Below are 21753 nucleotides of genomic sequence, written 5' to 3' on the forward strand. Positions count from 1 at the left end.
GCCAGGATATTTGCCTTCGAAAGGCTATGAAATTTCTTCTCTAAAAAGTTGAAATTTCTAAGAGAAATCGTGAATTTTTAGGAAAGGTAAAAGACACATGAGAGAAACACGAAGATTGTACTGACATCTATCGGCAGAACTTGTCCCTTTAAACCAACCTTAAAGTGGCCATAACCGGTGCCTCCACCCTAATATTATCTACTATCATGCGTGATAAGACACATAATTCAGAAAACGGCCTTCGGTGGCAAGTTCGGCGTTCAACGGACAGGAACTCATTGAGGAATGAGAAATGAAGAATCACTACTAGAAATAAATGAGATAGTTACAGCAACGAGTGTTTTATGCCAATACTTTCCATCGCTTCACGCCTGAGCTTACTAACACATTCCAACCAGCTTTGCACTACCCTGAACCCCCCCCCCCAAAAAAAAAAAAAAAATGCTTGCAGTCACCATTTAGCAGAGCTTAGCCCGAATACTCTACTTCCTTACAAAAAAGTTAACTGCTCTATCGCCGGACCAACTTTAGAAAATTTACCAAATGAATTAGAGAATTTATTTTGGTTTGTGAGGAAGAGTGAGTGAAAGTTAGGTGAGAGGAATAGTTCAAGTTAAGAAAATACTTGTTGTTGTAATTAGTTGTGTTTGATGTAAGCTACACTATATGTGGAGGCGGAAGGAACTATTTGCCGAGAGGTACACTCGTCATGATTTATGAGAAAGGCAGTGTGGAAATAGTACGTAAATGACAAGATTGTGACATATCTTGTTTGAGTTTTATCGAGTTGTACAAAAAATAACGAGTGTCAGTTGTTCAAATCGTGTGAAAGGCATGGCCTACTAAACTAGAGAACAACTTGTCGCAAGTGTGGAAACAAACTACAAAAATAAACAAAACTACAGAAAAGAAAAGGAACACCTAACCAAACCAATATTAGTACATTTTGGTACTTTTTTGGATGGTATTTAGTATTTCCCCCAAAGCTGTGCAACACACAAGCTATGCAATTTAGGACACACGAAGTGTTTTCCTACACTATTCTCATTTATGTGTATACACTCCGCCGTTGACGTGCCTGCTTCCTACGGACCCCCCCGGGAAGGTTCTAGATTACTCATTCCCCGTGTAGGTTAGTAGCTGGGTTGATTTCTTTCTGTACTAAAGTTTATACATTTAATTTTCACAGTATTACCGAGCGAGCGTTAGCGAGTAAAGGCGGGTTAGAGCCCCGCAGGGCGTTTTCTTCTGTCTTTATTACTGCTCAATGGGATGGGGGACCAGTAATCTAGAACCTTGCCGACGCCCCCCATCGTAACCGCTAGGCCCCCTGCTGCGCTCCTGCCCTGATTCGGTTACATAGCATTCGTGCTGTTTAGTGGCCACTTCGCATAAGTTCGTGTTCTATGCACTAGTTTTTATGCCATACGTCCATATTGTATTTCGAATAATAATCACTACCAAGTTAGTTAGGGGTTGGTTGGGTTCTGTTCTCGACATGAAATGGGCAAATTAAAGACTTGCGCAAAGTTTTCTGTACATTTTACAATCTATGGACAAGTATAGTAAAACAAGTGCCTCTCCACGAAATAGTCCGGGAATAGTAGAACGTACCCAAAAGAACTAACCTAACAGACTACGATATCATACTGAAACCTAACTAAAGTAAGCCTTACCATGCGGTACCTATTATGCGACATAAAGGCTTTATTCATTTCACAACTACACCAATGTGCCCAATCTCTTCGTGTTTCTGCATTGTCCCTTTTTTGGGAAGTGATACATTTTTGCATTATCTAATTAAATAAGTAATTAGACCACCTAATTCTGTCTATAAAACATTCCAAAATCCATCACCATATACCAAACTTCATCTCCACAATAAATCACTTTGTTTCATGTAAAAGAATAATAATAGACAATTTACCGTGTTATATTGTAATTTACAATGTTTTGCACTTCATTAAGAAAGAAAAGCAACAAACAAAAAACTAAATTTGAAATTACCTTTGAACTACAGATGTCCCAATTCTTTCATGTACTGTTATAATTTCAATGGCTACGGGTTTTAAAATTTAAATCCTTTTTGAACCTAGCGCAACATTTTTTCTTTTTTGTCTTGTCTTGTCTTATGACTATTATCAGTCAAATAGGTAGGTGCACCAGCTTACTATTCAAGTGTGCTACAAATACTAAATTGTCAAATGTGTACCTCAAACAGAGGATTTATGATTCAAAAACAAAATAGAGTAATATACAGGAATAATCGGGAAAAAAGGGCACAAGTCAGAAAATTGGTTAAAGTCAGGAAAAGGTCAAAATCGGGAAAGAAGTTCAGACAGGGAAAGAGGGCGAAAAGCCAAGATGAACAGGGCAAAAAATTAAGGGTAAGTGGGAAGTGTAAAATGAAAAAGGAAAGCGTATAAAAAAGAAGGGAATGTATGTACGTGTAATTGTAACAGAAAGTGTAAGTGTTGTGTGGATGTATAGCAAGTCCCACTTAGCCTTCTTCCTCACGGAGCACCACCAGACACGAGGCACCCACTACAACAGCCACTGCCGAACTCTTTTCTTTTTTGTTTCAGTCTTCGTAAATAAGCACCAGTGTTGCCACAGTCCTACCTCTGGAGTGGGCTGAAAAATAGTACCAAATTGAAACAAAAAGGGCTGAATTCATTATTTTATACCAGCGTAATACACACTGGCCCAAATCCCGGGGGATAAGGGGTGCATGTCCCCCCAATCTTTGAGCTGGGAGGACTGCCCCCCCCCAATAATCAGACGTGAAAAGTGCTTTCTGGGATAAATGTGTTGATTTGTGTCCGACTGCCACAAAGGAATGTAAGATGAAATTGATTTATCTTGGATTTTCCATTTTAAAAAAAGAATCGTATTCTGTAGTATTTCAAACTGAACTTCGTGCTGTAGTGCGTTTAGTAGTCTCATTAATATGCATTAATTCCACTTCCGCTTCTTGGGCTCAAATTGCAATAAATACCAGAGGAGAATATGCATGCTGGAAAATTGTCTTCCTCTCCTCATGCTGGAAAATTGTCTCAGCTGTACGTACGGGCACAAATCCCGGAGAAAGGAGGGGACATGACCCCCCAACATTGGAACTGAGGCTCCCCCAATAATCTGAATTGAAAAGTGCTTTTTGCAGATAAGTGTGATGATTTGTGTCCGACTGCCACAAAGGAAAGTGAGATGAAATTGGTTTCTCTTGGCTTTTCTATTTTTAATGAAAATGAAGGGGTGCGACTCTGTGTGACGTAACTTGATGTGAAATCTTATCTCCTCCACCCCCCCCAGGACCTAGCACACGAAGGGTATATGGACTACCCTATGGAGTAGAACCCATCTTTTCAGTAAATGCGCATAACATCTATTTGTTGTATCAGCTTAGGCATCTGCTTATGCTTCGTAAGCAAAGAAAATAATTCAATTGCTGGAATATTTTTCTCCATAACCTTAAAATTATATCTGTTAACTAAAGATTATATGACATGCGTCAGATTTCTGTAACGATTCCTGTAATGCTAGCCCTATTGAGATTATCATCATTTTGCTCAAATAAGAGTATTGTTGCGTCATACATATTTGATTTTCTTTCTTCATAGTTTTGGCAGGGCGCAAAATTTCAGTCAGACGCACTCCCCATTCCAAAAATGATAGTCGCCAGGTATCTCTCACGTACAAATTGTGATTCCTCCCCCCCCATACACACACAGCCTTTGGTTTGATAAAGGAAGAGATTACATCAGGGCATAAAATTTCAAAACCAGACAATCAATAGATTCAGGTTAATCAATTTTGAATTGGACAATTGATATACATGTTTAAAAGAAATCTTATCTTAAAACTTCACGTTTGTGTAACGCTCTTTGTCTGCACTGAAGTGCCAGTTGTCGATTGCAGCTCTCTGACCAAAGTCCTTAAGGGAAGGACCATTGATGGAAATTGTCAGGAAATCATCCAGTGTGTCAGTCGTCAGTGAATTCCTGCAGGCAGTCTTAACTGTTGGGACTGCTGGAGCCTCTATCACATGAAGCAGTACTCACAGGTAGAACTGCACAAAATGTCACAATTGGAAGCAAATTTGGGAATCTAGTAATAAAGTTTTGACTGTAATTTTTTTCAATGTCTGACTCAATGTCAATGAAGAAAACAAAAGTTTATATTCTGCTAAGACAAGGTCCACTTTTTCCCTATATAAATCTGGTTGCAGGTATTTAAAAAAAAAACAGTTCTATTTCTTCCACACCAAATTCAAGGGTTTTTCCTCAGCAACAATTGAGAATTAAATATGTTTTAATTTATGCATAAATTGAAGTTTTAATGGCAAGAATTGCAGACCGATAAATCCTATATGATATGATACAAAAAATTAGGAGTGAGTCTAACCCTTTATTCTATTCATACAAGAAAAAGGAAGCATCCTCTTGGCCTACCTAATTTCCCGGGATAGTTTTCCCCCCGTTTTGATTTTCTTTAATTTAAACATTTTCTTTTTAAAATAACTAAACGATATATTTTTTCCTTTGCTATAATAACTCAAGTCAGCGTCATGTTGTATCCGCGCAAGTTGATGTGGAACATCAGTTTCGCTTATTAACTCTTCACAGTTTTGGTGTTACTGATGACGGCCGACTTGAATCAGAACTGCCAACGGTCGAAAGTATAATAGGCGAAACGAAAGAAAGTAACATCAAGAAAAAGAAACAAAAAAGTAGAAAGGACGAAATAAAGAAAAAAGGACGCAGTTCTTACATGGAATGAAATTTGACAAATACAGTATTATTTCTGAACAAAGAGCATAAGAAAGTGGAAAGTCAATGATATTCTTAGAAATGGTAAGAAGGATTATTGTTGTACGTGTAATGCGAAAAAACAAACAAATTTATTTTGGGGCAATCTTGAGCCCGATAGCCCCCTAAATACGCCACTCAATACAATTCTGCTCCCCTGATCCTCCACAGCATTTTTCAACTTCATAAATATTTTGAACATCGTTTATATACATACATACATACATACACACACACACACACACACACACACACACACACACACACACACACATATATATATATATATATATATATATATATATATATGGGAATACCCGTCCCCCCCAATGTTGAAGACTAATTTACGCTGATGGTAATGCATGACTCTATAAGACGAAACAAAAAGAGGTGAAGTTCTAGAACACTCCTAACCCTCTTCCAAGAGTCCAAACCAAGAAAGTACTCTTTTTAAAAACATCCAAATAGGAGTAACCCGAACAACCGTGAAAATAGACGAAACTTTCATGGCACGTAGGAAGTTTAACAGAGGACGCAAATTAAAAGGGAAAACAGTTACCATTTTCGGTACGTATTGTAAGGAAATCAAACGCGCCTTTATTTCAAAGTGATCAATAAACCAAAAAAAGTATTATGGCCATATACACTGAGAAAAATCCATTCTCCGGACAGTGTTATATTGTACAAATATACGGAATCCTCTTGCTTACTACAGAAATCAGTATGGACCATACGTTATCCATATGCTACATACGCACTGCCCTTAGATGTTACATCATACCGTTGCAGGATACCTGACATCTAACAATTTTCCGTATATCACATGCATATACTTACGTTACATTCCACAGCTATATGTTATATACGTCCACTTATGTGTGAGATTCTGACCGCCTATATTGTTTGATATGGAAAGTACGTATAGATGGAATATTTATACAGAAAGTATTATATTATTATGCATGTAACCTAGCTTTTTAAGTACGCCTCCTACAATTTTTTTTCAGTGTATGAAAAAATTATAAAACTAGAAACAAATCAATTATCGAGTTTCCGTGTAAATAGTACGTTATAATAAAATATTAAAATATAAATTATTGCTCCCTATTCTTGCTCATTTCACGACCGAAGGAGAATAATAGAATGTAAGAATATAAGGTAAGTAAACTGACATTTCTAAAAAAAAAAAAAAAAAAAAAAAAAAGTAAAACCGATCCAGGTACGAGATGGGAATTCCAAGCTGGCTACCCACTGCCACTAACGGATGTCTGCGTTCAGTCGTACAGGGTACTAGAACCTTTTCTGAAAGACATCAAAAGAATGACATGTAGGGGAAGTCTTACTGACACTTTTGAAAATGTGACAAGTATTTGTTAAATGGTGCTGAATTGGGTAGAATAGTACCAACTTTTCGACAAAAGAGGCTGAGAATGCCAGCGTGGTACCAACGGGCCGATGAATGACAAAAAGAGCTGAATTTGGTACAATTGTACCAAGTGTGGCAACAGTGATAAGCACTAACTCGTTACACCAATGAGAATCCAGCATCATTATTATCACACAATATCGTTAATCCAACTTACACATCTTTCAGTTGAGAAAAATTAGAGCCAAGGACTTAAATTGCCCATTAATGGCTCCTCAAAAAATTTACCAAAAATTGAAGTAAGTGCCTGATGCAACCATCGTCGTTTTTCGGTTCCATACTTTTCTTTATACTTTATTTTCTTCATTTGTCACTGGCATTTCTTTGATATAGGTGACATACTTTAAATATTTAATTCATGCTATCTTGAAGTTCATTATTCACTACGATTAAAAATATATTATCCTTAACTTTCTGTTTCAAAAGCTATTAATAGTATGTGTTATTAGCAAGAGTTGCTTTATTTTTATTACAATGCATGCTGCTACCATCTAGTGACCAATTGCTAAATACCAGAAGCAGAACTATAGTGCGGTGTAAGTGAATAGAAGCTCTCTTTTCGTCGATTTTTATTTTATTAGAATGAAACTCTCTCTCAGCAATCATAGCTGGAGAAATCAACAATGTAGTGGTGGTTCCATACACCATACACAAAATTAAAAGAAAATAACTTAATTATAATAGTTACATGCTATGTGTAAAAACGTTACGTAGTGTTCCGGTTCGTATCCTGGTATTCAACTTTTTGAAAGTGTATTAAGATTTCTTCTCTTATATTATAGCGACAATTGATTTTACCCCCCTCAACAGGCGTCACTGATAAAGAAAAAATATAGGAGAATGAGGAAAACTGATCAGTGTCGTGTACAACTTCCAGAGTGCCTTCCCGTTTTGCGTAATTCCCGTTCTGTCTAAAGGCCCTCCAGCACTTTGTAGAAAATATTTTCAATAATCTTATCTTTAGGCAGAACGAGAATTCCCGTTCTGCCTAATCTTTCCAGATGGGAAATTCTGACTAGGGAGGGACTTCTTTTAGAGATTATTTCTTTAGTAATTCTAACAGATTCTGTAAGAATAATTACCATATTTTCAAGTTTCATCATAAATTTTAGGTGTTATTCTACTTGTTCTTCTCGGAAAAATGACTAGGATACAGTTCTGTTATTATCAGTGTTATTCGCATCAACTTTAGTAAAGACGAATGTGATTTTTTTAAAATACCTGCAGGAAAATAGGAAATTGAGTCAGTTGCAAGAAAACAGTTTGACACTGTAACTGAAGTGAACATAAGACAAATGTACTTCGATCTAATAGTGTGGTAATTGAAGGCACCTCTGAACACTTCCTCGAAACCTCGTTCACTTTGTGCTTTCTAGGTGGGAAATTGGTAATAACCCCAACCTTCATGTGTAATTACAAAAATTAAATTTATATACAAATAAAAATCATCAGTTTTCAACTTACTAATAAGGAATCTGTGTCGAAATAGAATTTACTCCGAGAAGTTTTAGTACAGTGCAGTGACGTATTTAGGGGGAGGGCTATGGGGCTCAAGCACCTTCCGAAATAAATTTGGTTTCTTTTCGCATTCCACGTAAGGCTACAACTAATTCTTCTCACCATTTCTAAGAATGTAATTGACTTTCCATTTTCTTATGCTCTTTGTTTACAAATAATATTGTATTTGTCAAATTCATTCCATGTAAAAACTGTGTTCATTTTTCTATCTTTCGTCCATTCTATTCTTCTGTTTCTTTTTCTTGGTTGTTACTTTCTTTCGTTTCTTCTATCATAGTTTCTACCATTGTAGGTTGTGATTTGAGTCGGCCGTTGTTAGTAACACCAAAACTAAGAGGAGCTGATAAACGAAATTGATGTTCCACACCAACTTGCACGGATACCAACATAAGGTGACTTGAGTTATTATAGCAAAGGAACATTTACATAGTTTAACTATAAAGAAAGCTAAATGTTTGAATTAAAGAAAATCAAGAGGGAAAATACGTAGTTCGGGAACTTAGGAACGTCAAGAAGATGCTTCCTTTTTCTTCTATGAATAGAATAAAAAGTTACATTGTTAAATTTTTGTGTGTATTATATCGACTAAAAGCAGGGAATTCGTGTTACTATTCGGTTCAAAATCTCTTGTCGCGAATTCTGTCGAGGAATTTGAAGCTTAAAATATATAAAACGATAATCATGCCTGTTGTTCTGTATGGTTGGGAAACATGGTCGCTTACTCTGAGGGAAGAACATAGACTGAAAGTATTTGAGAACAGGATCCTGAGAAGAATATTCGGACCCAAGAGGAACGAGAATGGGGAATGGCGGAAGCTTCATAACGAGGAACTACATAGTTTATACGGTTTACCCAACATTGTTAGGGTCGTCAAGTCTAGGAGGCTTAGGTGGGCAGGTCATGTAGCTAGAATGGAAGAAAGTAGAAACGCTTTCAAAGTCTTGACTGGTAGACCCATAGGAAAACGACCATTAGGAAGATCTAGGCGCAGATGGGAGGACAATATTAAGATGGATCTCACAGAGATAGGAATACAAAGTAGAAACTGGATGCAATTAGCTAAGGATAGAAGTCAGTGGAGAGCTTTTGTGAATGCGGCACTGAAGCTCCGGGTTCCATAGGCCATAGAGTTAGTTAGTTAGTGTATTATATCACATAAGATTCACCAATCTACAGTTCTTGCCATTAAAACTGCAATCAGTATATTTCAGCTTCAACTTGTCTCAACATTACACAGATAAAACTGAATATTTCCATATTTCCCTAAATTGAAGTAAGTTAAGTTGAAATGTGATGACAAATATTCAACGTGTGTTTGTAGGAGCGTCAATTCGGATTTGCCTGGGAGATAAGATTCTCCGCCGACAAACGAGTTTCACTTTTTTAACTAGTACAGAATTAGTAGGCAAGTTATTAAAATAACAAATGACAAATCTAACAAATGAGCAATGGATCGTCTAACAAATATTTCATAATTGCAAGGTCATGAAATATATTAGTGAGACTTAATGAAAATTTTATCAATCCTTATTTTGCTATTTTAATAATCTGCGTAACTGCTTTTTTCCTAAGAAGTCTTAAAAAAGTAAAACGAGTTTGCTCTTTGTGCCACATAAAGTGCCATTTTTAGAATTTATTTTGCTATCTTTGGAGCAAGTTCGGGAATTTATTTTGCTACTTTACCTACCATTTCTGGTGCTTTATTTTGCCATAACTTCCTGTCTAGTTATATTCTTTAGCGTTTGCTACAATTATAAAAAGTGATGACGTACGGTTTACTGCGCATTCAAATAATAATACTACTACTTGCTGGTGATAGTTTTATGACGTTCGCAGTACTTCTAGTGCCGGTTTAGATCTGATGGTGCCCTAAGCTATTGAAAGGGGCCGTTTATACGCCAAGCTTTATGTTTAACGACAAAATAGAGCCTTTTTTTAGGTTGAACATATGCTATATGCTAATTTATGGACCTAGTAGATATCTAAATGGAAACAAGGGCCCATTACAAGCAGGGCTGGGAAACATGGGCTCCATTATAAGCGGGGCTGGGAAACATGGGCTCGATTATAAGCGGGGCTGGATAACAGGAGCATCACTACAAGTGGGGCTGACGGACCTAGTAGATACCTAAATGGAAAAAGGGCCCATTACAAGCAGGGCTGGGAAACATCGGCCCCATTATAAGCGGGGCTGGATAACAGGAGCATCACTACAAGTGGGGCTGACGGACCTAGTAGATATCTAAATGGAAAAAGGGCCCATTACAAGCAGGGCTGGGAAACATGGGCTCCATTATAAGCGGGGCTGGATAACAGGAGCATCACTACAAGTGGGGCTGACGGACCTAGTAGATATCTAAATGAAAAAGGGCCCATTACAAGCAGGGCTGGGAAACATGGGCTCCATTATAAGCGGGGCTGGGTAACAGGAGCATCACTACAAGTGGGGCTGACGGACCTAGTAGATATCTAAATGGAAAAAGGGCCCATTACAAGCAGGGCTGGGAAACATGGGCTCCATTATAAGCGGGGCTGGATAACAGGAGCATCACTACAAGTGGGGCTGACGGACCTAGTAGATATCTAAATGGAAAAAGGGCCCATTACAAGCAGGGCTGGGAAACATCGGCTCCATTATAAGCGGGGCTGGATAACAGGAGCATCACTACAAGTGGGGCTGACGGACCTAGTAGATATCTAAATGGAAAAAGGGCCCATTACAAGCAGGGCTGGGAAACATCGGCTCCATTATAAGCGGGGCTGGGTAACAGGAGCATCACTACAAGTGGGGCTGACGGACCTAGTAGATATCTAAATGGAAAAAGGGCCCATTACAAGCAGGGCTGGGAAACATGGGCTCCATTATAAGCGGGGCTGGGAAACATGGGCTCGATTATAAGCGGGGCTGGATAACAGGAGCATCACTACAAGTGGGGCTGACGGACCTAGTAGATATCTAAATGGAAAAAGGGCCCATTACAAGCAGGGCTGGGAAACATCGGCTCCATTATAAGCGGGGCTGGGTAACAGGAGCATCACTACAAGTGGGGCTGACGGACCTAGTAGATATCTAAATGGAAAAAGGGCCCATTACAAGCAGGGCTGGGAAACATGGGCTCCATTATAAGCGGGGCTGGGTAACAGGAGCATCGTTTCAAATGGGGCTGACGGACCTAATAGATATCTAAATGGAAACAGGGGCCCATTACAAGCAGGGCTGGGAAACATGGGCTCCATTATAAGCGGGGCTGGGTAACAGGAGCATCATTTCAAATGGGGCTGACGGACCTAATAGATATCTAAATGGAAACAAGGGCCCATTACAAGCAGGGCTGGGAAACATGGGCTCCATTATAAGCGGGGCTGGATAACAGGAGCATCACTACAAGTGGGGCTGACGGACCTAGTAGATATCTAAATGGAAAAAGGGCCCATTACAAGCAGGGCTGGGAAACATGGGCTCCATTATAAGCGGGGCTGGGTAACAGGAGCATCATTTCAAATGGGGCTGACGGACCTAATAGATATCTAAATGGAAACAAGGGCCCATTACAAGCAGGGCTGGGAAACATGGGCTCCATTATATGCGGGGCTGGATAACAGGAGCATCACTACAAGTGGGGCTGACGGACCTAGTAGATATCTAAATAGAAAAAGGGCCCATTACAAGCAGGGCTGGGAAACATGGGCTCCATTATAAGCGGGGCTGGGAAACATGGGTTCGATTATAAGCGGGGCTGGATAACAGGAGCATCACTACAAGTGGGGCTGACGGACCTAGTAGATATCTAAATGGAAAAAGGGCCCATTACAAGCAGGGCTGGGAAACATGGGCTCCATTATAAGCGGAGCTGGGTAACAGGAGCATCATTCAAATGGGGCTGACGGACCTAATAGATATCTAAATGGAAACAAGGGCCCATTACAAGCAGGGCTGGGAAACATCGGCTCCATTATAAGCGGGGCTGGATAACAGGAGCATCACTACAAGTGGGGCTGACGGACCTAGTAGATGTCTAAATGGAAAAAGAACCCATTACAAGCAGGGCTGGGAAACATGGGCTCCATTATAAGCGGGACTGGGAAACATGGGCTCGATTATAAGCGGGGCTGGATAACAGGAGCATCACTACAAGTGGGGCTGACGGACCTCGTAGATATCTAAATGGAAAAAGGGCCCATTACAAGCAGGGCTGGGAAACATGGGCTCCATTATAAGCGGGGCTGGGTAACAGGAGCATCATTTCAAATGGGGCTGACGGACCTAATAGATATCTAAATGGAAAAAGGGCCCATTACAAGCAGGGCTGGGAAACATCGGCTCCATTATAAGCGGGGCTGGGAAACATCGGCTCGATTATAAGCGGGGCTCGATAACAGGAGCATCACTACAAGTGGGGCTGACGGACCTAGTAGATATCTAAATGGAAAAAGGGCCCATTACAAGCAGGCCTGGGAAACATGGGCTCGATTATAAGCGGGGCTGGGTAACAGGAGCATCATTTCAAATGGAGCTGACGGACCTAATAGATATCTAAATGGAAACAAGGGCCCATTACAAGCAGGGCTGGGAAACATCGGCTCGATTATAAGCGGGGCTGGATAACAGGAGCATCACTACAAGCGGGCTGACGGACCTAGTAGATATATAAATGGAAACAAGGGCCCATTACAAGCAGTGCTGGGAAACATGGGCTCGATTATAAGCGGGGCTTGATAACAGGAGCATCACTACAAGTGGGGCTGACGGACCTAGTAGATATCTAAATGGAAAAAGGGCCCATTACAAGCAGGGCTGGGAAACATGGGCTCCATTATAAGCGGGGCTGGGAAACATGGGCTCGATTATAAGCGGGGCTGGATAACAGGAGCATCACTACAAGTGGGGCTGACGGACCTAGTAGATATCTAAATGGAAACAAGGGCCCATTAAAAGCAGGGCTGGGAAACATGGGCTCGATTATAAGCGGGGCTGGATAACAGGAGCATCACTACAAGTGGGGCTGACGGACCTAGTAGATATCTAAATGGAAAAAGGGCCCATTACAAGCAGGGCTGGGAAACATGGGCTCCATTATAAGCGGGGCTGGGAAACATGGGCTCGATTATAAGCGGGGCTGGATAACAGGAGCATCACTACAAGTGGGGCTGACGGACCTAGTAGATATCTAAATGGAAACAAGGGCCCATTACAAGCAGGGCTGGGAAACATCGGCTCCATTATAAGCGGGGCTGGATAACAGGAGCATCACTACAAGTGGGGCTGACGGACCTAGTAGATATCTAAATGGAAACAAGGGCCCATTACAAGCAGGGCTGGGAAACATCGGCTCCATTATAAGCGGGGCTGGATAACAGGAGCATCACTACAAGTGGGGCTGACGGACCTAGTAGATATCTAAATGGAAAAAGGGCCCATTACAAGCAGGGCTGGGAAACATGGGCTCCATTATAAGCGGGGCTGGGTAACAGGAGCATCATTTCAAATGGGGCTGACGGACCTAATAGATATCTAAATGGAAACAAGGGCCCATTACAAGCAGGGCTGGGAAACATCGGCTCCATTATAAGCGGGGCTGGATAACAGGAGCATCACTACAAGTGGGGCTGACGGACCTAGTAGATATCTAAATGGAAAAAGGGCCCATTACAAGCAGGCCTGGGAAACATGGGCTCGATTATAAGCGGGGCTGGGTAACAGGAGCATCATTTCAAATGGGGCTGACGGACCTAATAGATATCTAAATGGAAACAAGGGCCCATTACAAGCAGGGCTGGGAAACATCGGCTCCATTATAAGCGGGGCTGGATAACAGGAGCATCACTACAAGTGGGGCTGACGGACCTAGTAGATATCTAAATGGAAAAAGGGCCCATTACAAGCAGGGCTGGGAAACATGGGCTCCATTATAAGCGGGACTGGATAACAGGAGCATCACTACAAGTGGGGCTGACGGAACTAGTAGATATCTAAATGGAAAAAGGGCCCATTACAAGCAGGGCTGGGAAACATGGGCTCCATTATAAGCTGGGCTGGATAACAGGAGCATCACTACAAGTGGGGCTGACGGACCTAGTAGATATCTAAATGGAAACAAGGGTCCATTACAAGCAGGGCTGGGAAACATCGGCTCCATTATAAGCGGGGCGGGATAACAGGAGCATCACTACAAGTGGGGCTGACGGACCTAGTAGATATCTAAATGGAAAAAGGGCCCATTACAAGCAGGGCTGGGAAACATGGGCTCCATTATAAGCGGGGCTGGGTAACAGGAGCATCATTTCAAATGGGGCTGACGGACCTAATAGATATCTAAATGGAAACAAGGGCCCATTACAAGCAGGGCTGGGAAACATCGGCTCCATTATAAGCGGGGCTGGATAACAGGAGCATCACTACAAGTGGGGCTGACGTACCTAGTAGATATCTAAATGGAAAAAGGGCCCATTACAAGCAGGGCTGGGAAACATGGGCTCGATTATAAGCGGGGCTGGGTAACAGGAGCATCACTACAAGTGGGGCTGACGGACCTAGTAGATATCTAAATGGAAAAAGGGCGCATTATAAGCAGGGCTGGGAAACATGGGCTCCATTATAAGCGGGGCTGGGTAACAGGAGCATCATTTCAAATGGGGCTGACGGACCTAATAGATATCTAAATGGAAACAAGGGCCCATTACAAGCAGGGCTGGGAAACATCGGCTCCATTATAAGCGGGGCTGGATAACAGGAGCATCACTACAAGTGGGGCTGACGGACCTAGTAAATATCTAAATGGAAAAAGGGCCCATTACAAGCAGGGCTGGGAAACATGGGCTCCATTATAAGCGGGGCTGGGAAACATGGGCTCGATTATAAGCGGGGCTGGATAACGGGAGCATCACTACAAGTGGGGCTGACGGACCTAGTAGATATCTAAATGGAAAAAGGGCCCATTACAAGCAGGGCTGGGAAACATGGGCTCCATTATAAGCGGGGCTGGGTAACAGGAGCATCATTTCAAATGGGGCTGACGGACCTAATAGATATCTAAATGGAAACAAGGGCCCATTACAAGCAGGGCTGGGAAACATGGGCTCCATTATAAGCGGGGCTGGATAACAGGAGCATCACTACAAGTGGGGCTGACGGACCTAGTAGATATCTAAATGGAAAAAGGGCCCATTACAAGCAGGGCTGGGAAACATGGGCTCCATTATAAGCGGGGCTGGGAAACATGGGCTCGATTATAAGCGGGGCTGGATAACAGGAGCATCACTACAAGTGGGGCTGACGGACCTAGTAGATATCTAAATGGAAAAAGGGCCCATTACAAGCAGGGCTGGGAAACATGGGCTCCATTATAAGCGGGGCTGGGAAACATGGGCTCGATTAGAAGCGGGGCTGGATAACAGGAGGATCACTACAAGTGGGGCTGACGGACCTAGTAGATATCTAAATGGAAAAAGGGCCCATTACAAGCAAGGCTGGGAAACATGGGCTCCATTATAAGCGGGGCTGGGTAACAGGAGCATTATTTCAAATGGGGCTGACGGACCTAATAGATATCTAAATGGAAACAAGAGCAAATTACAAGCAGGGCTGGGAAACATGGGCTCCATTATAAGCGGGGCTGGGTAACAGGAACATCATTTCAAATGGGGCTGACGGACCTAATAGATATCTAAATGGAAAAAGGGCCCATTACAAGCAGGGCTGGGAAACATGGGCTCCATTATAAGCGGGGCTGGATAACAGGAGCATCACTACAAGTGGGGCTGACGGACCTAGTAGATATCTAAATGGAAAAAGGGCCCATTACAAGCAGGGCTGGGAAACATGGGCTCCATTATAAGCGGGGCTGGGAAACATGGGCTCGATTATAAGCGGGGCTGGATAACAGGAGCATCAACAAGTGGGGCTGACGGACCTAGTAGATATCTAAATGGAAAAAGGGCCCATTACAAGCAGGGCTGGGAAACATGGGCTCCATTATAAGCGGGGCTGGGTAACAGGAGCATCATTTCAAATGGGGCTGACGGACCTAATAGATATCTAAATGGAAACAAGGGCCCATTACAAGCAGGGCTGGGAAACATCGGCTCCATTATAAGCGGGGCTGGATAACAGGAGCATCACTACAAGTGGGGCTGACGGACCTAGTAGATATCTAAATGGAAAAAGGGCCCATTACAAGCAGGGCTGGGAAACATGGGCTCCATTATAAGCGGGGCTGGGAAACATGGGCTCGATTATAAGCGGGGCTGGATAACAGGAGCATCACTATAAGTGGGGCTGACGGACCTAGTAGATATCTAAATGGAAAAAGGCCCATTACAAGCAGGGCTGGGAAACATGGGCTCCATTATAAGCGGGGCTGGGTAACAGGAGCATCATTTCAAATGGGGCTGACGGACCTAATAGATATCTAAATGGAAACAAGGGCCATTACATGCAGGGCTGGGAAACATGGGCTCCATTATAAGCGGGGCTGGGTAACAGGAGCATCATTTCAAATGGGGCTGACGGACCTAGTAGATATCTAAATGGAAAAAGGGCCCATTACAAGCAGGGCTGGGAAACATGGGCTCCATTATATGCGGGGCTGGGTAACAGGAGCATCATTTCAAATGGGGTGACGGACCTAATAGATATCTAAATGGAAACAAGGGCCCATTACAAGCAGGGCTGGGAAACATCGGCTCCATTATAAGCGGGGCTGGATAACAGGAGCATCACTACAAGTGGGGCTGACGGACCTAGTAGATATCTAAATGGAAAAAGAACCCATTACAAGCAGGGCTGGGAAACATGGGCTCCATTATAAGCGGGGCTGGGAAACATGGGCTCGATTATAAGCGGGGCTGGATAACAGGAGCATCACTACAAGTGGGGCTGACGGACCTCGTAGATATCTAAATGGAAAAAGGGCCCGTTACAAGCAGGGCTGGGAAACATGGGCTCCATTATAAGCGGGGCTGGGTAACAGGAGCATCATTTCAAATGGGGCTGACGGACCTAATAGATATCTAAATGGAAAAAGGGCCCATTGCAAGCAGGGCTGGGAAACATCGGCTCCATTATAAGCGGGGCTGGGAAACATCGGCTCGATTATAAGCGGGGCTGGATAACAGGAGCATCACTACAAGTGGGGCTGACGGACCTAGTAGATATCTAAATGGAAAAAGGGCCCATTACAAGCAGGCCTGGGAAACATGGGCTCGATTATAAGCGGGGCTGGGTAACAGGAGCATCATTTCAAATGGAGCTGACGGACCTAATAGATATCTAAATGGAAACAAGGGCCCATTACAAGCAGGGCTGGGAAACATCGGCTCCATTATAAGCGGGGCTGGATAACAGGAGCATCACTACAAGTGGGGCTGACGGACCTAGTAGATATATAAATGGAAACAAGGGCCCATTAAAAGCAGGGCTGGGAAACATGGGCTCGATTATAAGCGGGGCTGGATAACAGGAGCATCACTACAAGTGGGGCTGACGGACCTAGTAGATATCTAAATGGAAAAAGGGCCCATTACAAGCAGGGCTGGGAAACATGGGCTCCATTATAAGCGGGGCTGGGAAACATGGGCTCGATTATAAGCGGGGCTGGATAACAGGAGCATCACTACAAGTGGGGCTGACGGACCTAGTAGATATCTAAATGGAAACAAGGGCCCATTACAAGCAGGGCTGGGAAACATCGGCTCCATTATAAGCGGGGCTGGATAACAGTAGCATCACTACAAGTGGGGCTGACGGACCTAGTAGATATCTAAATGGAAACAAGGGCCCATTACAAGCAGGGCTGGGAAACATCGGCTCCATTATAAGCGGGGCTGGATAACAGGAGCATCACTACAAGTGGGGCTGACGGACCTAGTAGATATCTAAATGGAAAAAGGGCCCATTACAAGCAGGGCTGGGAAACATGGGCTCCATTATAAGCGGGGCTGGGTAACAGGAGCATCATTTCAAATGGGGCTGACGGACCTAATAGATATCTAAATGGAAACAAGGGCCCATTACAAGCAGGGCTGGGAAACATCGGCTCCATTATAAGCGGGGCTGGATAACAGGAGCATCACTACAAGTGGGGCTGACGGACCTAGTAGATATCTAAATGGAAAAAGGGCCCATTACAAGCAGGCCTGGGAAACATGGGCTCGATTATAAGCGGGGCTGGGTAACAGGAGCATCATTTCAAATGGGGCTGACGGACCTAATAGATATCTAAATGGAAACAAGGGCCCATTACAAGCAGGGCTGGGAAACATGGGCTCCATTATAAGCGGGGCTGGATAACAGGAGCATCACAACAAGTGGGGCTGACGGACCTAGTAGATATCTAAATGGAAAAAGGGCCCATTACAAGCAGGGCTGGGAAACATGGGCTCCATTATAAGCGGGCTGGATAACAGGAGCATCACTACAAGTGGGGCTGACGGACCTAGTAGATATCTAAATGGAAAAAGGGCCCATTACAAGCAGGGCTGGGAAACATGGGCTCCATTATAAGCTGGGCTGGATAACAGGAGCATCACTACAAGTGGGGCTGACGGACCTAGTAGATATCTAAATGGAAACAAGGGTCCATTACAAGCAGGGCTGGGAAACATCGGCTCCATTATAAGCGGGGCTGGATAACAGGAGCATCACTACAAGTGGGGCTGACGGACCTAGTAGATATCTAAATGGAAAAAGGGCCCATTACAAGCAGGGCTGGGAAACATGGGCTCCATTATAAGCGGGGCTGGGTAACAGGAGCATCATTTCAAATGGGGCTGACGGACCTAATAGATATCTAAATGGAAACAAGGGCCCATTACAAGCAGGGCTGGGAAACATCGGCTCCATTATAAGCGGGGCGGGATAACAGGAGCATCACTACAAGTGGGGCTGACGTACCTAGTAGATATCTAAATGGAAAAAGGGCCCATTACAAGCAGGGCTGGGAAACATGGGCTCGATTATAAGCGGGGCTGGGTAACAGGAGCATCACTACAAGTGGGGCTGACGGACCTAGTAGATATCTAAATGGAAAAAGGGCGCATTACAAGCAGGGCTGGGAAACATGGGCTCCATTATAAGCGGGGCTGGGTAACAGGAGCATCATTTCAAATGGGGCTGACGGACCTAATAGATATCTAAATGGAAACAAGGGCCCATTACAAGCAGGGCTGGGAAACATCGGCTCCATTATAAGCGGGGCTGGATAACAGGAGCATTACTACAAGTGGGGCTGACGGACCTAGTAGATATCTAAATGGAAAAAGGGCCCATTACAAGCAGGGCTGGGAAACATGGGCTCCATTATAAGCGGGGCTGGGAAACATGGGCTCGATTATAAGCGGGGCTGGATAACGGGAGCATCACTACAAGTGGGGCTGACGGACCTAGTAGATATCTAAATGGAAAAAGGGCCCATTACAAGCAGGGCTGGGAAACATGGGCTCCATTATAAGCGGGGCTGGGTAACAGGAGCATCATTTCAAATGGGGCTGACGGACCTAATAGATATCTAAATGGAAACAAGGGCCCATTACAAGCAGGGCTGGGAAACATGGGCTCCATTATAAGCGGGGCTGGATAACAGGAGCATCACTACAAGTGGGGCTGACGGACCTAGTAGATATCTAAATGGAAAAAGGGCCCATTACAAGCAGGGCTGGGAAACATGGGCTCGATTATAAGCGGGGCTGGATAACGGGAGCATCACTACAAGTGGGGCTGACGGACCTAGTAGATATCTAAATGGAAAAAGGGCCCATTATAAGCGGGGCTGGGAAACATGGGCTCGATTATAAGCGGGGCTGGATAACAGGAGCATCACTACAAGTGGGGCTGACGGACCTAGTAGATATCTAAATGGAAAAAGGGCCCATTACAAGCAGGGCTGGGAAACATGGGCTCCATTATAAGCGGGGCTGGGAAACATGGGCTCGATTAGAAGCGGGGCTGGATAACAGGAGGATCACTACAAGTGGGGCTGACGGACCTAGTAGATATCTAAATGGAAAAAGGGCCCATTACAAGCAGGGCTGGGAAACATGGGCTCCATTATAAGCGGGGCTGGGTAACAGGAGCATTATTTCAAATGGGGCTGACGGACCTAATAGATATCTAAATGGAAACAAGAGCAAATTACAAGCAGGGCTGGGAAACATGGGCTCCATTATAAGCGGGGCTGGGTAACAGGAGCATCATTTCAAATGGGGCTGACGGACCTAATAGATATCTAAATGGAAAAAGGGCCCATTACAAGCAGGGCTGGGAAACATGGGCTCCATTATAAGCGGGGCTGGATAACAGGAGCATCACTACAAGTGGGGCTGACGGACCTAGTAGATATCTAAATGGAAAAAGGGCCCATTACAAGCAGGGCTGGGAAACATGGGCTCCATTATAAGCGGGGCTGGGAAACATGGGCTCGATTATAAGCGGGGCTGGATAACAGGAGCATCAACAAGTGGGGCTGACGGACCTAGTAGATATCTAAATGGAAAAAGGGCCCATTACAAGCAGGGCTGGGAAACATGGGCTCCATTATAAGCGGGGCTGGGTAACAGGAGCATCATTTCAAATGGGGCTGACGGACCTAATAGATATCTAAATGGAAACAAGGGCCCATTACAAGCAGGGCTGGGAAACATCGGCTCCATTATAAGCGGGGCTGGATAACAGGAGCATCACTACAAGTGGGGCTGACGGACCTAGTAGATATCTAAATGGAAAAAGGGCCCATTACAAGCAGGGCTGGGAAACATGGGCTCCATTATAAGCGGGGCTGGGAAACATGGGCTCGATTATAAGCGGGGCTGGATAACAGGAGCATCACTATAAGTGGGGCTGACGGACCTAGTAGATATCTAAATGGAAAAAGGGCCCATTACAAGCAGGGCTGGGAAACATGGGCTCCATTATAAGCGGGGCTGGGTAACAGGAGCATCATTTCAAATGGGGCTGACGGACCTAATAGATATCTAAATGGAAACAAGGGCCCATTACATGCAGGGCTGGGAAACATGGGCTCCATTATAAGCGGGGCTGGATAACAGGAGCATCACTACAAGTGGGGCTGACGGACCTAGTAGATATCTAAATGGAAACAAGGGCCCATTACAAGCAGGGCTGGGAAACATGGGCTCGATTATAAGCGGGGCTGGATAACAGGAGCATCATTTCAAATGGGGCTGACGGACCTAATATATATCTAAATGGAAACAAGGGCCCATTACAAGCAGGGCTGGGAAACATGGGCTCCATTATAAGCGGGGCTGGGTAACAGGAGCATCATTTCAAATGGGGCTGACGGACCTAGTAGATATCTAAATGGAAAAAGGGCCCATTACAAGCAGGGCTGGGGAACATGGGCTCCATTATATGCGGGGCTGGGTAACAGGAGCATCATTTCAAATGGGGTGACGGACCTAATAGATATCTAAATGGAAACAAGGGCCCATTACAAGCAGGGCTGGGAAACATCGGCTCCATTATAAGCGGGGCTGGATAACAGGAGCATCACTACAAGTGGGGCTGACGGACCTAGTAGATATCTAAATGGAAAAAGGGCCCATTACAAGCAGGGCTGGGAAACATGGGCTCCATTATAAGCGGGGCTGGGTAACAGGAGCATCATTTCAAATGGGGCTGACGGACCTAGTAGATATCTAAATGGAAACAAGGGCCCATTACAAGCAGGGCTGGGAAACATGGGCTCGATTATAAGCGGGGCTGGATAACAGGAGTATCACTACAAGTGGGGCTGACGGACCTAGTAGATATCTAAATGGAAAAAGGGCCCATTACAAGCAGGGCTGGGAAACATGGGCTCCATTATAAGCGGGGCTGGGAAACATGGGCTCGATTATAAGCGGGGCTGGATAACAGGAGCATCACTACAAGTGGGGCTGACGGACCTAGTAGATATCTAAATGGAAAAAGGGCCCATTACAAGCAGGGCTGGGAAACATGGGCTCCATTATAAGCGGGGCTGGGTAACAGGAGCATCATTTCA

At 43.8% G+C, this 21753-nt stretch overlaps 1 protein-coding gene across 1 annotated transcript in view; it reads right to left on the bottom strand.

The window, feature by feature from the left end:
* Pif1 (Pif1 DNA helicase) overlaps positions 1-2570 on the bottom strand; it is an 81382-nt gene extending 78812 nt beyond the window's left edge. The window contains exon 1 of the mRNA XM_081756373.1: positions 2008-2570. The gene's annotated coding sequence lies outside the window, so the exon portion shown is untranslated. The remainder of the gene's footprint in view (positions 1-2007) is intronic.
* Positions 2571-21753: the final 19183 nt, after the last annotated feature.

The sequence above is a fragment of the Thermobia domestica genome, chromosome 4 (assembly GCF_964235325.1).
Source record: "Thermobia domestica chromosome 4, izTheDome1.hap1.1, whole genome shotgun sequence".
Lineage (NCBI taxonomy): Eukaryota > Metazoa > Arthropoda > Insecta > Zygentoma > Lepismatidae > Thermobia > Thermobia domestica.